The sequence below is a fragment of the Toxotes jaculatrix genome, chromosome 15 (assembly GCF_017976425.1).
Source record: "Toxotes jaculatrix isolate fToxJac2 chromosome 15, fToxJac2.pri, whole genome shotgun sequence".
Taxonomy (NCBI): domain Eukaryota; kingdom Metazoa; phylum Chordata; class Actinopteri; family Toxotidae; genus Toxotes; species Toxotes jaculatrix.
The window spans coordinates 20,073,566-20,090,130 of record NC_054408.1 but is presented as its reverse complement, the minus strand read 5'-3'; the positions used below and the strand labels follow the sequence as shown (position 1 = coordinate 20,090,130).

The 16,565-nt window shown below is 40.3% G+C and overlaps 1 protein-coding gene across 1 annotated transcript in view; it reads left to right on the top strand.

The window, feature by feature from the left end:
- The first annotated feature begins 8,122 nt into the window (after nt 1–8,122).
- Nucleotides 8,123–16,565, top strand: part of hdac4 (histone deacetylase 4) — a 116,329-nt gene continuing 107,886 nt past the window's right edge. Inside the window, exon 1 of the mRNA XM_041056668.1 lies at nt 8,123–8,244. The gene's annotated coding sequence lies outside the window, so the exon portion shown is untranslated. The remainder of the gene's footprint in view (nt 8,245–16,565) is intronic.

The following is a 16,565-nucleotide window of genomic DNA, read 5'->3' as shown; positions in this document are numbered from 1 at the left end:
AAACTATCTGTCATAACATGGGGTTCAGCCCCGCGGTGCATACCAGTTCTCTGCTTCATTGCTTTTCTGGATTTGAAAACGCAATCAAAAAGTTTCATGTGGATCTACATTAACAGCGTTTTCACTGAACAAAAAAAAAATAAATGAGTTCAAATTTCACTGGGGAACATTGTAATTAGGAGTGAGAGGTACACTTGCCCTGGTGGATTTCACTGTTGACTGGAGTGCATGGTGAAAGTCTCTGTAGGTGCTCACTGTTTGGCTCCTTCTCTGTACTGAGGTGAACATTACATGTTTGATTTTCAATCCTTTAGAATGAACTGATCTGTAAAAAAAAAAAACCCATTTAAAATTGTCATGTAAGACAGCTTGCACTCAGTGTAGATATGGTGCATGTGTGTAACAGGTGTATGCACAGTGCCACTGTGTTTACTTCAGACCTTAATGAACTTTCAAATCACTGTATTCCCATGCATCATTATCAGTATCAGTTTATCAGTTTCTCTGATAAGAAGCAACTGAAACATCTTCCTTTCCCACGCATGCTGTTGCACTCTGTCAACAGGCTGGTGGCACTCGCCCTAGAAATTAGATTTATATACCACTATTCTGCAACAGCAAATACCTGCAGTTCTATGATTATGTAACATGGTGTTGTATGTCCCATAGGTATTAATGAACCACTCACGCAATTAGCTGTGAAGGTGAACCATGCAGGTGTTGGGTTTTAAAGTGGCTCTTATTTCCAAAGGTCACCCCCTAAGACAATCAGGCTGATTTAGAGTCACAGAGTGAAGCGCTGCAGGGTTTTGTGCTTGTAAGAGACTATCTTGATTTTTTATGAAACAGTTTTGGCTGCTGTCAGATCGACAGAACACTCTGACCATACATATAAGACAGCATACAAAAATCTCAGCTGCTGGTTTAGTATATTGTCCAGTGGAATAATTTTAAAAAAATGCATTCTATGAATCCAGCATCCCTCTGACAGATGAGAGGTAACAAACACAATATGCACACACATGAGCTAAACCCATGAGAGCCCATGTGACACCTGTGTTACATGGGCTCTTTAAATGTTCTGGAAAGTTCCTTACACAGCTTTATCCAGGACTTTAACTCATGAAGTCCCTAAGTGACATCCACCCAACATCCTGGTGCACTCAATTGACCATGTATGAATGTGTGTACCAATGACATAACTTCCAAGATGGTGGTGTGCCTGGTTAGCAGAAATGGGTCCGGATTCTTATAGGTTAAGAATGATAATAGACTCTAACTGTGATTTTGGAGTACTGCTTGTATACCACAACTCTGATGCAAATGTTTTGCCTTTTTTTTCTCTCTCTAAGTGTTCGGGTTATGTGAATTAATGAAATGGTGCGATCACAGCTGCAGGGTTCTAGGATTATTGCTTGATTTTCACTGTGTTTCATTTAATTTAGTTTTCAAGAATCTGTTTATGCATTTATTAATGGGACATTTGCAATTGCATAACTCAGTTAAGGCACAATAAGTGCATATTTGGCACAAACACTCACTAAAAGTGTTTGTTATTCAAATGACACATCAGTGAACTAATGTAACGCTGTCTGCCCGGCCTATACTGTGCAAGCCAGCAACAAAACCTGTGCAATGGGACTCTTTATCCAGTGGGTTTAAGTGTATGGCCCTATTTATGTAATAGATGATAATCCACTGTTACCATAGTAATGCTGCTCACATCTGGTGTGGAGATTCCGTTGTGGTGAAAGTAAGTGCCTTTACCACCTCACTGTCATTCCTTGAGCTCTCTTTTTGTGCACTAATGTGTTGGTGCTGTCGGCGGATTAGATTCACTCTGTTTATCACTGTCACAGGTCTTTGAGTCTGTTGGAAGTGTTCTCCATAGCTCTTAGTCCTGAGGAGCATTACTGTGTGGACGAACATGCAGTCTGGAACATACAATGCGAAGCTCTGAACTTGACGTGTAGACGCACAGTAAAGAACGTATTGCGTATTTGCTTGTTTCAGGTTGTGTGTTGGTATTCAAAACCCAGGGGGACCAGAATTTGCTGTAACAAAACAAGGGATTGTTCAGCTCCAGAAACAAATATACACCTAATCCACTGATATAACATTTCATCTTCTAATGTTGAACTCTTAAGCCAAATCTAATGAAAAACATAAGATAAAGAACTGAGGGAAAAGTGAGAAGCAAACTGTTCAGTCTTTTGCTGTAAATCTAGGAAGGATTTGCTTGGATGGATGTGGTATGAATTGAGCATCTGTGCAGCTGGCAAAGCAGAACGGATGTAATAGTCCAGTCAGTGATGTCTCATTATTACAGGGGTTCAGCATTAGTGGTCTGGGAAAGGAACACGACTTCCCAGATAGCAAAATGAAACTTCTGGCCCAACATATGCCTGGGTCCTCAGCCCGAGTCTGGCTCACATACTATCACATCTGGGCTGATTCCGGCTGTTATCCTCCGGAGTTGACTGACAGCTGAAGGATTTTCTGTGTGTGCGCCAGAGCTAGTCCAGATGTGGAAGTAGCATCTGACAATCACACTGTATATGGATCAGACTTCGTGCGGTGGAACTGGGCATATAGTAGGTCTCAAGTATGAGCCATATTTATTTTGCTATCTGGGTTGGGATTGTAGAATGGACTTCTTTGCAAAGCTTGTACATATGAATGGAGACGAAACTGAAATATTCTGGTTTAAATCTGTTATTTTTATTGTTCTCAGGAGAAAGATTTTATGTTTTCTACAGTTATTTTATCAGGCTAAAATGAGCCTGAACCATCTCACTTAGTTACCAAATGCATCATGACCTATCATGAATGGCAGAGATTGTTACTGGACAACAGAATGTGAAATAAGGAGAAAAAGAAAGATAGAAAATATGTACTTGTCCTTGGTCATGTCAACAGAGTCTTACAAACTGTGATGAAAAAAAACTGAGAGGGAGAGGAAGAGAAAGACAGAGAATGAAACACACAGGGGAAAATACAATGGGGAGATGATACTTGCTACTGCAGGCAGGCATGATAACAGTCATCTGAGGGATCCTCAATGTCAGCAGACCCACGAGGGATCACTGAAGCCATGCACATCTGAACTACTGCCACCATGCCTGGTTTGGCTTAACAGGATTGGCTGATGTTTTGTGGCTTGGATACCATTAATCCCTCTTATCCACTTAGTGCACCTTAAACTGCGGAGGAAGGATATACAAGGCTATACAGTATAGCAAGCTGTTGCTATTCCCTGTTGGTCACCCCTTCTTTAAACCTGCAGTTGAATCTGAAAGAAAGTTGTCTCTGTGCTGGACTACTGGGCCAAATCAAATGTTGTGAGCATTCACGATAGAATGGGCTAAAACTGTGGGCCTTAATTAAGTTAGCTGGATGGACAAACACACGCCCTGTTAGCCTTTTCCCCTCTTCTGTGGGTGGCTGAAATCTTGAAATTAAATAAGATAATGGAAAAGAGGAAAATTATTAGATTATTCCAGAAGGGTTACAAGTAAAAACCCCTGTTCTCTCACAGCAGTTTATAGCAGTACCAGCAAATTTCCCGTGTTTATCATGTGTGCCACATTTGCATGCCCTGGCATCTGCCCTCCTCTCCTCTTTCGCAGTTTGAATTGCATTAACCTACAGTGTGCAAATGTGCCAACAGTAGCTTATCTCTAAAAGATAATGCTGTGCTCTCTAGAGAATGCTTTGCTATCGTGGGTTTGGAAAAAATTGATCTTCCCGTCATACCACACAGGAAATCCATCCACTGCTGTCAAGGCAATATTACAATGAAGGCATACAGTGTGCATTTCCTGCAAATCTTGGATGACTTGGAAGCTCAAATAGAATTACCAGTCGTGTTTGGAAGAAAAGCAACTAGATTTGATGAAGCAGGTGTTTTGAAAGGCCTGTGCTGGCATTTCTGGGGAGTTGTTGACAGTGTTTGGGTGCACAAGCTGCTTCTGTTAGCAGAGAGGAATTAGTTGTGGCTTATTAGTATTTTGGTGTGACAAATAAAAAATGCATATTGTTTTTTCCTAACATAAACTAAAATAAAGCCACAGGCTTTATGATTTTCTGGTCTGCCTAATGAAGATGTCACATCACTCTGGATGTGTGTGGATTAGGTGTTCTGTTAGGGTCCCTTGTGTACTTTTATTATCATTATTTCCTCGGATAGAAGATCAAAAGTTAGAGAGAAGTTAGAGATTTAGACTTATTTATGAAAATTGCAATACTTTATTCTTCATTTCCCTTTGTAGCTTTGCTTATCATTTAGACCCTGTTCAGGGAGAATTTGATTTTCAGTTAGCTTCCTCTCAAATCCTGCCCACTTTCCTCTGCAATTTAAACCTGACTACTTAGAGCAATGACTGACCAGCTGATCTGACATTTGAGACGCAAAGTTTATTTTGGAAGTGTCTGTGACTGTGACTCAGTCAGGTCTAATTAAAACAAAATGTCGAAATATACAACACGGCTGCAGGGTCTCTGTCATTAACAATATTCAGGTTAGTTAAAGTATTTGTGTTTTTTTTTTTTGTCTCCTAGCTAATTTTCAAACAACAGCCTCTATTTTCTGTCACGAAAGAGACCAGACATGTGTCAGCAGTCCTGAAAAGACTCACATTATGGGTGTCAACACAGGTGGGGGAAAAAGTCTGTCTTGCCACATTTTCTTGTCATTCAAATGTTAAAAAAAAAAAGAAAAAAATAGCCGTCACTCATGTCACCTTTCTATGTCAAATGAACTGACACAAGGTTCCGTTTTCCCTTCAGTTCACCTCAAGAAACCTTTGATTTAAGGAACATTTTGCAACCTAATGAACCTGAGTGGGAAAACCGTGTGGTAGAGTTCAGTGTCTGTTCAAATAATGGCATGAATCTGCTCTAAATTGAAAGTGCATCTTATCAGAGCTGTGGTAAGGCAGAATAAACTGTGCTGGAGGATGTGGGGGGTCATTCGAGGAAGGAAAAGGAAAGGATCTTTTTGAGCCACTCTGCAACTGAGTGATCTCTGAGGTGATTGTTCAAATTTTTGTACAGACTTTTGGTACAGAATTGCAGTTACTGAATGTTGGACTCCACAGAACATGCACTTACACCACACATTAGACCTTTATTTTACAATTTCTTTTTACATTTTCACACTTATCTAATCTAATCTAATACATCCTTTCCTCGATTTCTACTCTTCCTTCTCTTTGGTAACTCACTAAGCATCTTTTCCGTAGATGGCGAAAGGAGAAGCACAGCAAGAAATCCATTGTATAATACAACTTGTCTGTTGCACATTTTACACAACAAAAGAACTGAATTTTTCATTTTGAATCTTTGTTTGATAAACACTCATGGCATTAGACGTATGTAGGGTGTGTTAGTGGGTGAGGGACAGGAAAATGGATCTAACACAGTTTCCTATAATTGCCCTAAGAGATAGTGATATATCATATTGCATGGTATGGCATAATGTGTGAGCCATAGCTGCTTGCATTACAGCAGATAAACTCTGGATGCATCCCACTTTACACAGCAACGGACAAGTTTCAGAGAATACTTATTATGTTGTCAGCGGTCTCCTCTTCGGGGAGAGAGTGGCCGGGTTGAGTTGCCCCATCTACGTTCAAATCAGCTTTCTTTACTCGCTTATGCAGACAAGCCCATTTGAGTGGATACTTATTATGCTGTCAGTGTTTTGTTTAGAGACCAGCTCCACTGGGTTGAGTTGTTCCATTTCTTCTCAGATGAGCCCCGGCTCTTTAAAGCCGGAGTGCCGGTGTTTACACAATCCCGGTCTGACTGCCACCACGTTTGTGGTAACATTAGGTGTCCTTTCAGTCCAGAACTCAGCTCGGTGTCAGTAATGTAAGGACTTATTTAGCACATGATTGCAATTCATTTCACATTTCTTTGTCAGTCTGTGTGTATTAGCAAGTGTTTCCTATTTAATTCCATTGCTTTTATTCTGCCATGTGCTGTACCGACCACACATCCTTCACATGATGAATGGCTTCACAGCTTCTGCTTTGATCATGAAAAAAGTCAGCTCCAGGCACACTGTTTGGATAATAAGTAGATGAATGGTGTTTGCAGGGCTTGAGGAGATTCACAACTCAACTCAAAACTTTTCAAGGCAACGCCTGTCAGTGATGTCTTTGCTACTCGTTTAAACTGCAGGACATGTGCCACTGCTCTCTGTTTATTAAGAGCTGGGCTAGATGTGACTTGATAATTAAAGGCTTCTTCTGGGACAGAGTTACTTCCTGTTTAAAATCATTTTCTCCTAAAATTAAAAAATAAAATCCCTACTCTTACAAAATAATTGTATTTATTTAAAAAATGTTATTTGATACACGATGGCTAAATCTCTTAGTCTTGATTTGATTTATTGTGCATAACTCTGCATTTAAATCAAAGCCCACTTGTGAATATGCTCATAATAGCTGAAGATTTAGAGTTTGCAGTACATTTCTGTGTTTCCCTTGACTTTTGTAATTATTAAACAGACATGTAATGAAAATATAAAATAGAAACAGAACCCCCTCTTCAATAGTCACGAAATTTAATCTACTGATTTATCTAAGCACATTTTCAAAAAAAGTGAAACTTTAAGACAGTTTTTTCGCTTAAACGCTGCTAGTGGTGATAAATCCCACGTTTCCGGGAGCATTTTTATCAACAATTGTGCCCCATCATCATTACTGTATGAATTCTATCATAAAATCTTTCAGCTGTCTTGACTTTTGATGGTGTCAGGTTTTAGAGGAAGGCTCTCTTCCTGGAGGCTGATTATCATTTTCTTTGCCAACATTAATGCGAAACCACTAAACTCTTAGCAAACATGCTGTGTTTCACAGGAAGTCTCGCTTTTCTCAACTGGAAAATCTACCGTTGGTAAGTATCTACCGTTGGTAAGTATTAAACCAACTTCTGAATGTGACAAGTTCACACATGTTCTCTGCAGTGGTGGAAAGTCATCCTGGAAAAGGCTGCAAGGGAATCACCAGTTTAAATAGAAAAAGGTGAGGCAGACTGTGGTTACATAAGAAAACAAACTTCAAAATTCAGTCACAGGAGCCCATTGAACATTGCAGGTTTGTGGTGGGAAAATGTTAGTGTTATTTGTTGCGTTGAAGAACCACACTAAGTGTTTCAGTAAATGGTGACCTTGGCTTTTGTTGCATGCACATACTGTTTCATAATGAGCTTTGACTCTATCAAATTTGTTTTAACTATATGTATTTTTCTTATGTATTCTTGATCTTTCTTTAAAGGAGAACGCCTTTCTTCAGTCAGCTCCTTACTATGAGTGATGGGAGCTCACATATTCATACAATTATTTTTGGCAAAGCTGACAGGTGTGGTTATCTCACTGTGAGAGCTTTCTGTGTTTTTGTTTTCACTGTGCTCTCTTTACTGGTTTAAAGGGGGTGGAGGTCAGATGAAGAAAGATGACGTTACCTACCTCAGTGCACCAATCAGAATTTAGCAACATTTAAACATGAGGACAGTCAGGGAGCGGTTTGTTCGTGTTGCCAGAGAGATACCACACTGTCAGTCATATCTGAATGAAGCAGAGCCCCACGGTCCTGATGAATTAGATCAGCTGGGTTTTTGACTGTTAAAGATTTAATAGAAATGAGCTAAAGGTGTGTTTTGTTGAACATTAATGTTTGATATTATGGAAAAGAAGATTTGAAACTGAACTTTTTCTTTTTTGGGGGACAACATCCTTTCAGAATTTGTTATATGTTGGTATAATATTAAACTCAGACACAAAATGTGTTGGATTCTTATTATTCTATAAAAGAACAGAGCATAGAAGAATAGAAGAAATCAAAAGTCATTACTGAGCGTCAGTGACATACTGGCATACCAAATGAATATTATAGTGATAACATGGGTAATAAAAATACAGTAACTCTCTATTCACTACCACAGATTTTTATATATATATATATAAACAGCGAGGGAAGCAAAATGACAGACTTCATTCATGTCTCCACTCACACTGACATAATTTGATTTTCCTCTCAGCTGTCAGTCACCCTGTCCTGCAGACCCCGCCTCCTACGGAAATACAGGAGGCTGTCCGACACGTGATTAATTCAGTATGGCGGAGCTGCTGGCTGAATGATTTTTACAATACCAACGGGTCCTAAAAACCCTGTTCTGTGGATGCTCCTGGAGACTGGGAGAAAACCAGCCGTTTGCGCCCAAGGGTGCTCAATTCAGGTAGTGTTTTCTTTACTTTTCTTTGTCGAACACATTTGCACAGCTCCCTCTTTGACTTGAACGCGCAGAGAGAACCATAACTCAAAAAAAGTGTTTATCTTATAGTTGGTTTCTGCGTCTTTTCCTTTCCGAAGTCAAACTGACTTGCTGTTACTCCGCTATACTTAACTTCTGTTTTTGTTTTTGTTTTTTCTGCGAGCTTTATCGTATTTTATAGTCAGCTGAAGCAAACTGTGTGCGTTGCGCAATACAGACACTGTTGTTAGGAGAGGGTTGAAAACGTTAAAGTGATTTTTAAATGTCGTGCAACATTGTTACTCGGCGACATCGGCTGTTCGACCGAAGCGGAGCTTTCAGCCTCAGTCTTAGTTACACAGTTTCAAACTCGTCTGAAACACGCTGTCACGTCGAAGAAGTGGCATGTATAGAAAGCGGACGGACCAGTATTAGTTTTTCTTTTTTCTTTTTCAAACTTTTTTCCACTTTCCCTTTATAAGTTGCGCCGCAGCACAGCGCCATACTTTGTCACATTGTTTTCCTCCTTAGTGTGAGGTTGGTGTAAAGAGCCGCCTGGTCAGATGAGGAGGGGATCCTGTCACCCAGATCCAGTTGTTTGTTTACCAATAAACTATGTCCCACATTTCGAGGAACTGTATTAGTGCAGTGGAACGTGTTGTCTTTCCAATCCCGCTCAAAACTATCCTCTACACGTATTTCTTCAAATAACACAACCAGACCTTGCGTTCATATATGTATGTATGTATGTGTGTGTGTGTGTGTGTGTGAGAGAGAGAGTGAGGAAAAAGCAGCATTTGTGTGATGGAAGTTTGTGCTGAGGTTGAACCGCTGCTGCCACAGCTTTGGGTGTAAACTTGTGTCTTCATGAAGTGTAAACACAGGAGAGCAGCAGGAGCAGCAGCAGGGCTGTGTCTCTGCTCTGGTAAGACTCCTTTAAGTCTCTGCTAGCGGAAACTATTCCCTCAGCATTACAAGCTGTGGAGGGACTGCGGGTGCACGCTTGTAAACTCCAGGCCCCACAGAAACAAGGTCACAGCAGCCCTAAAACAAAACAAAACAAAACAAAAAACAAAACAAAACAAACAAAAAACAACAACAACAAAAAAACAAACAAAAAAAAAAACAACAAAACAAAACAACAAAACAAAACAAAAAAAAACTAGCTCACAGTGCTTCCCTTAAAGGATGATGTACTGAGAGCAGAGCCCTGATTGGAGCAGACGTGAAACAGAATCTTTGTTGTTGTGTTGCATTGTTTCTTATGCGTTTTCTTTTCAGATCCCTTTTGTTCATCTGGCAAGAAACAGCCGTATTTTAGCCACCGTTTGAACGCTGATGATACACAGGGTGACAGTGAGTGAGAAGGGAAATATTCACTGTGGTCGTACGAGGAGAATGTATTTGAGTGTCTTGGGGTTAGATCTGACTGACTATAGCTTCAAAAAAAGTCCTGAAAGTCTTTAGATCAGATGTAGGCGGCATAGCATCGAGCTAAGATAGCTCCACTGCAGTTACATCAGATGTGAGCAAAAAAAAAAAAAAGAAATGCATATCTCTAACATCAGGAGTACGTATCAGCCCTTGGTGTCCAAACCAAAGTTTAACCACTTATTCTGATACTCCCCCGTCTCTTCAGGCTCTAATTATTCAGTAGTCCCATGAAGAAATGCACTGTGGGGGAATAAGGCATGATAATACCTACTGTCTGCGACTGGCTCAATAAATCGTAATGCAACGCAAGTGGTAAGAAATTCTGCATCTTGACAAACCGGTGTGACTGAAACATTTTCTTAGTGGTGATCATGAATCCTGCTGTGTGCTACACGAAAGGAGGAAGTGTTCACGTGACCCTGTGGTGTGTGGTGATTTTCACTCCAGGACCGTGTTTTGTGATGTTAATCACTTTTATGGCTTCCTGACAAGCGATCATTGCTCACTAATGGAATGAGCAACATGGACTGAGTCTAGAAAGCAGCTCCTCCACTTTGATTTTTAGAGGCTGACGCTAACACCTGATGTTTAAATTGGATGTTTGAGGACTTGGGGAAAATTCTTATTGATACGAACTACACACAGACCTTATTCCTGTGAAAGTTACACAGTAAGGAACTGAAGGTGCGCTCAGAGATTTTTAATCAGTGTTGATGCATTTTAGAGTGAATTTCTTCTTCCAGGGAAACCACTTTGTGGCTTAAACACCTGCAGTAAATCGAAGCAACAGCCTCGTGTGTCTGTGTGTGTGTGTGTGTGTGTGTGTGTGCATGTATGTGCGTGTGCATTTGTGGGGCTAAAGTGTCTACTAATTACGTCTTGAGGGATTTTGTTGCACAAACACAACATAGAAAACAGCAGATGGAAGCCTGCAGTGTCTAAAACCAGTTTTGCATGGAAAAATAGGCTTTTCAGATTAATTCATCAAAAGTTGTCTCTGTTTGACTTCATAGTCTCATGGCAGGGAGATACTCACACAATCAAACATGACAGTGTTTGGCAGTATTCCCTCAATCACAGTAATGCAATGATATATTTGTTATTTCATGATGTTTTCTTTATATTATATTCAATATATAGATTCATTTCAGCCTGAGGAGTATAATTGGTATAGAAAACTGTTTCCCCTCAGTGCTTTGCAGCATTAGTGTATATTGCACACAGTTAAATCAGCGCTGCTTTCATTAGCTTTTACTACTTCATGAGGCCAGTTAAAAGTATTTGTTTGTCTTCTTGTTTTATTTCTCCATCTACCATCAGTGATTAATTCTGTTTACACTGTCTTACTTGACAGTGACAACAGATAGGAAGTGTCTATGAAACAGAGTTCCCCAGCTCTAATCAAACTGCTGAAGTTGCAGTTCCATGGATCACGTCATCATCTGAGAACACTTCTTAAAGCCACCTTTCCAGTGAGTGTTTGACGTACAGAAGATAGCTTTTGTGTGCAGTACTTCATCTAAGCTCAACAGATGAAGAAGATTCAATTTCCTGGTCAGTCATTTTGTGTTAAAGTTCACATCCAGGGTTGTTGTGCTTTGCTGTCATCTCTGTATATAATGCTAAACTTTTACGCTTGCGTGAAGAGATGAACATGCTCTGGCTTTAGTCTTTTTTTTCTAGTCCTTATTTTTCTCGCTTGTCTTTCAGGACTACACACACTATAACTTGTATATATGTGAATCTTGAATCTCAGTGAGGTTTTTCTGACATTTTTTTTTCTTTGTAATCTTTTTTTTTTTCCCTTAATCTTGTAATTAAACTGATGCTCTCTGAATCGACTCCAGCCCATTAGACTGTTAAACTCATGGGCCAGCTTGCATGTCACTATCTTACCAAAGTTTGGGAGCACTTCATTCTTGTTCTTTACTTGTCCCAAAGCTAACCTCTTGTAATCTCATTAATAAGCTCATTTAGCACAGTTCCATTGTTCTTTGTCAGGGCTCAGGCCTGACTTTCCAACTTCCTCCCATCATTTAGCACAAGCTGGCACTGGGAAAGCTTGCTTGTTTGTGGACATTTTGTGGATGTTGTCACACTAATGGATGCTAATGGGGTTTATTAATGCCACTGTTGTGTTTGGGGACACGTAAGGTGACAAGACCCTGAAATGCACAGGCACGTTCACCCGGCGGGACTTTGTAAACTGCTTGGCAGGGTCTTCCCTTCAGCCCAGAGCCATCCAGCATATTATTGTATCTTTGTTCTCACCCTCTTTTCATTTGTGTAGGTCTCCATTGCACACAATGCTTGAGAAACCACTAATACAGTATGAATAAAACTTGGGGCTATCTATCATGCCACCACAGCCTTTTTACAAGTAGTGTTTTTATTGTCAGTCATCTAAAACAACCAAATCTGTTGATATAAATCAGTTTCTTTTTGGATTAAGTAAGAAAGGTCAATTAAATCAATTATTGCACAGTTACTTTGCTTTTTCTCATTAGGCTATCCAACTTCATAAAAGGAAGGAAGTTGGATATTGGCCAGGGACCCAGAGAAGCAGTAAAAGTAGACAAGAAGAAGATTCAGACACGTAAAAGGGTCACAGGGCTTTTAATGGGCAACTATACTGAAGCTCTCAGCCTCGACTGATGTGATTTGAGGCTTGATGAATCCTTGTGTTGATCCTTGTGGTCACCCAAAGAGTTCATGATTGCGAATCGTTCTCCCATATTCAGCCCTTTATACCCCAGTGTGCCTCAATGCCAATAATAAACCCATTTTACCTCCTTTGTGCTTTGTGGGGACCTTGTCCTGACTTTGAACCCATGTTGCATCCCCAAACTCATTTAGCAAATGGGAGGCAGTTATGGAAAGCGTCCTTGTTTGTGGATGTTATTCTAAAGGTTACTAATCCATTGATGGTGTTATAGTGTTGGGCACCAGCGTGGTGACTCTAGTGATTCATTACATCCATTTGCATGTATATTCTGTTGCATTTTCCATTATTAGGTATTATGTCCTCACGGTCACACATCTGTATTCGTCTCTGTAACTTCCCAGTGGCTCTCAGTGATCATAGAGCAGCTTGAAAGATGAAGTGATGGTCAACATTTATATGTCTGTTTATACAGTGGGTACGGAAAGTATTCAGACCCCCTTAAATTTTTCACTCTTTGTTATTTTGCAGCCATTTGCTAAAATTATTTAAGTTCATTTTTGTTCCTCATTAATGTACACACAGCACCCCATATTGACAGAGAAACACGGAATTGTTGAAATTTTTGCAAATTTATTAAAAAAGAAAAACTGAAATATCACACAGCCATAAGTATTCAGACCCTTTGCTCAGTATTTAGTAGAAGCACCCTTTTGAGCTAATACAGCCATGAGTCTTTTTGGGAATGATGCAACAAGTTTTTCACACTTGGATTTGGGGATCCTCTGCCATTCTTCCTTGCAGATCCTCTCCAGTTCTGTCAGGTTGGATGGTGAACGTTGGTGGACAGCCATTTTCAGGTCTCTCCAGAGATGCTCAATTGGGTTTAAGTCAGGGCTCTGGCTGGGCCATTCAACAACAGTCACAGAGTTGTCCTGAAGCCACTTCTTCGTTATTTGAGCTGTGTGCTTAGGGTCATTGTCTTGTTGGAAGGTGAACCTTCGGCCGAGTCTGATGTCCTGAGCACTCTGGAGAAGGTTTTTGTCCAGGATGTCCCTGTACTTGGTCGCATTCATCTTTCCTTCGATTGCAACCAGTCGTCCTGTCCCTGCAGCTGAAAAACACCCCCACAGCATGATGCTGCCACCACCATGCTTCACTGTTGGGACTGTATTGGACAGGTGATGAGCAGTGGCCAGCTCTAGGAAGGGTTCTGGTCGTCCCAAATATTTTCCATTTAAGGATTATGGAGGCTACTGTGCTCTTAGGAACCTTAAGTGCAGCAGAATTTTTTTGTAACCTTGGCCAGATCTGTGCCTTGCTACAATTCTGTCTCTGAGCTCTTCAGGCAGTTCCTTTGACCTCATGATTCTCATTTGCTCTGACATGCACTGTGAGCTGTAAGGTCTTATATAGACAGGTTTGTGGCCTTCCTAATCAAGTCCAATCAGTATAATCAAACACAGCTGGACTCCAATGAATGTGTAGAACCATCTCAAGGATGATCAGAAGAAATGGACAGCACCCGAGTTAAATATATGAGGGTCACAGCAAAGGGTCTGAATACTGATGGCCGTGTGATATTTCAGTTTTTCTTTTTTAATAAATATGACTATTATGCAGCAGATTTTGATTCTCTACACTGTCTGCTCGCAACACTGGATGCAAAGTTACATGGCTAAAGGTTCTGCAGCATATAATTGTGGAGGAGCTTAACATGACAAAGCACTGTGTTCATCTGCTGGTCAGGCAGTGAGACCAGATGAGAGGAGCTACATGGTCTAGGTCAAAGTTGAAAGAATTTGAACTCTGGTTTAGTGTTTTTCCTGAGCAGTTTAGTGTGAAGTCGTAGTGCTGCTTCGAGTCGGATGTCAGTGCTCCCTCCATAAAAAAATTACTTGGTGGTCTGGTCAAGTGAAAGCAACATGACACATTGCCTTGCTCTGTAGTAGTTACACAAAACTCAAAGAGTTCTGCAGACACCCATTCTCATTAAAAAAAAAACAACTTTTAGCTTTAGATCTGCTTTAAAGCTTCTTTGCTCAGTGCAGCCTGGAAGATTGCTAAAAGGAGAGATGGATAGTTAATAATGCAGATGGTAAGCTAGAGCAGTAAATGAGTTAAAAAGTGAGAGTAATATAGAGTAATATATAAAGAATGAGAGTAGTAAAGAAAAGGAAGTTGAGTAGGTTCTGCTATTAACAGGACTTTGCACACTGCATCGAAAGATACTACTTCCTACTTTTTATTTCACTTAGAATAGTGAGTCTTTTGTTACCAGGGTAATAACACATTTGTGTTTGATTGTCCATAAACATCAGCAGACCTGTGTGTGTGTGTGTGTTACTACTGTGTCCTTTGTTTTAAATCAATCTAAAGTAGCTGATGATAGATCAAACTAAAAGATGTCTGACAAACAAAGATGTCAACATTTTCTTGTTTTCTGTAAATCACGATACAGTCCTAAATAAGGTGTTTGAAGCGAAAGATTCCACATCTCACATTTATATAACAGCAGACGGGACTGGTCCAGAGTCTTCATCGTGGTGTGCCATGATATTTGATGCCACAGCCCCACATCTCTCTCTCCAGGTTTCACAGGAATGCACGCTTACACATGCAAGGGAAACATGGCACTCTCCACTATTTTTCCTCCTCAATCTAAAACGTTAAACATACGTTTGAGTTTAAGCAGTCTGGGTTTGAGGAAGCCATGATGGCAAGTCTCAGTAAAACTCACATTTTACTGCCATCGCTTTAAGGCACGAGACTAAAGATACAGTTCTGACTGATAAAACCCATCCATTCAACAGAAGCTGCTGGATGTTATTGTTATTAGAGGGACACATCCGTATTCATGCTGATGTTAGTTGCCACATCTTTGGAAATACAGCACTCATAAAATGAATGCTGTAGCCTTGCTTAGTGAAAACCCTTTCCATATGTATGTTATACATTTGAGGCTGCCAGCAACTTCTACAGATGATGCAGAGGAAGTGGATTTCCAGGCTTTTTGTTTGTGTGTGACTCCAGCTGCTCTCCATTGTGTATTTCTGCAAAGCTTTGCTAAGAATTTGAGAGTATTTTGTGTTGTAAAGTTGGAAAAAAAAGTTATTATAAAGTAACAGAACATTAAATAGAGGGTTCACATTTTGATACAAGCCTGGTTATAAGGATCTGTTATTCAGAAAAAAAAGAAAACACTAACAGTCTCCCCTCATTCAGCTTTCAGTGATAATTTGTACCGAAAGTTCCAGATGCAGAACATGAACTCAGCACAGACCTGTGTTACAAATGTATTTTCAAGTGACTAATTTGGAAGAATTTAGTTTGGGATGTCTTTGTCTTCATTTGCATCCATGCACAACTCAAGTGACAGGTCTCAGGCATAGTCACATGTTATTCATGCCTGTCTTGTCATCGCTGTGTTAAACGCTCGCTTCATTTGCATTCCACGATGAAATATGCAGTTCAGTCAGTCGGCAAACAGAGAAACATTTATTAACATGAGAATACAGCACAACAGAACAATTAAGGCTCTGACATCATCACTCCCCGCAGAGAGAGGGGGGTTGATGATAGCAGATATCCTCCCCCCAGAGAGCACAGTCAGAGCCTACAGGTGGAGGTTATGGTGGTGTGGCTGATTAAAGCTAAGCAGGAAGCAGCAGTGGAAGTTATGTGGGCATAACTTACATAAAAATACAGCAACGGCAGCATTGGCAGAGCACAGAGAGGGCCTGTATGCTGACGAACAGTTTGTAAGGATACATTGAATATGTGATGGAGGGAGTGAGGCCTGTCAGGTGTGTTTGGTGCAGTGCAACTTGAATTGATTGCCACAGCTGGGTTGCTGTCACCTCTGGATTAAAAAAAAACAACTATTCCACTGCCTCTTATCTGCGTGGACGATTTGTGAGCGATCTAAGTTACGACCGTGTGGATCGTATACATCTGCTGCAGATGTACGAACACCTTAGTCTATGCTGGGACTCAGTGTAGTTTAAGGAGAAGTGTCAAAGTTAGGCAGATACTTCAGGATTTTCTGCCATTTTTCAGCTTCTACTCTGTGTTCAGTATCATTTTCTTACACACACAGCTCATTGCGTACTGTGATAATGACTGATCATTAGTCATTCATTTGGATATCCTGTTGTCCCACCCTGTTATCACATAAAGCTGGAACAGTTATATCCCATTATTGGTGTGT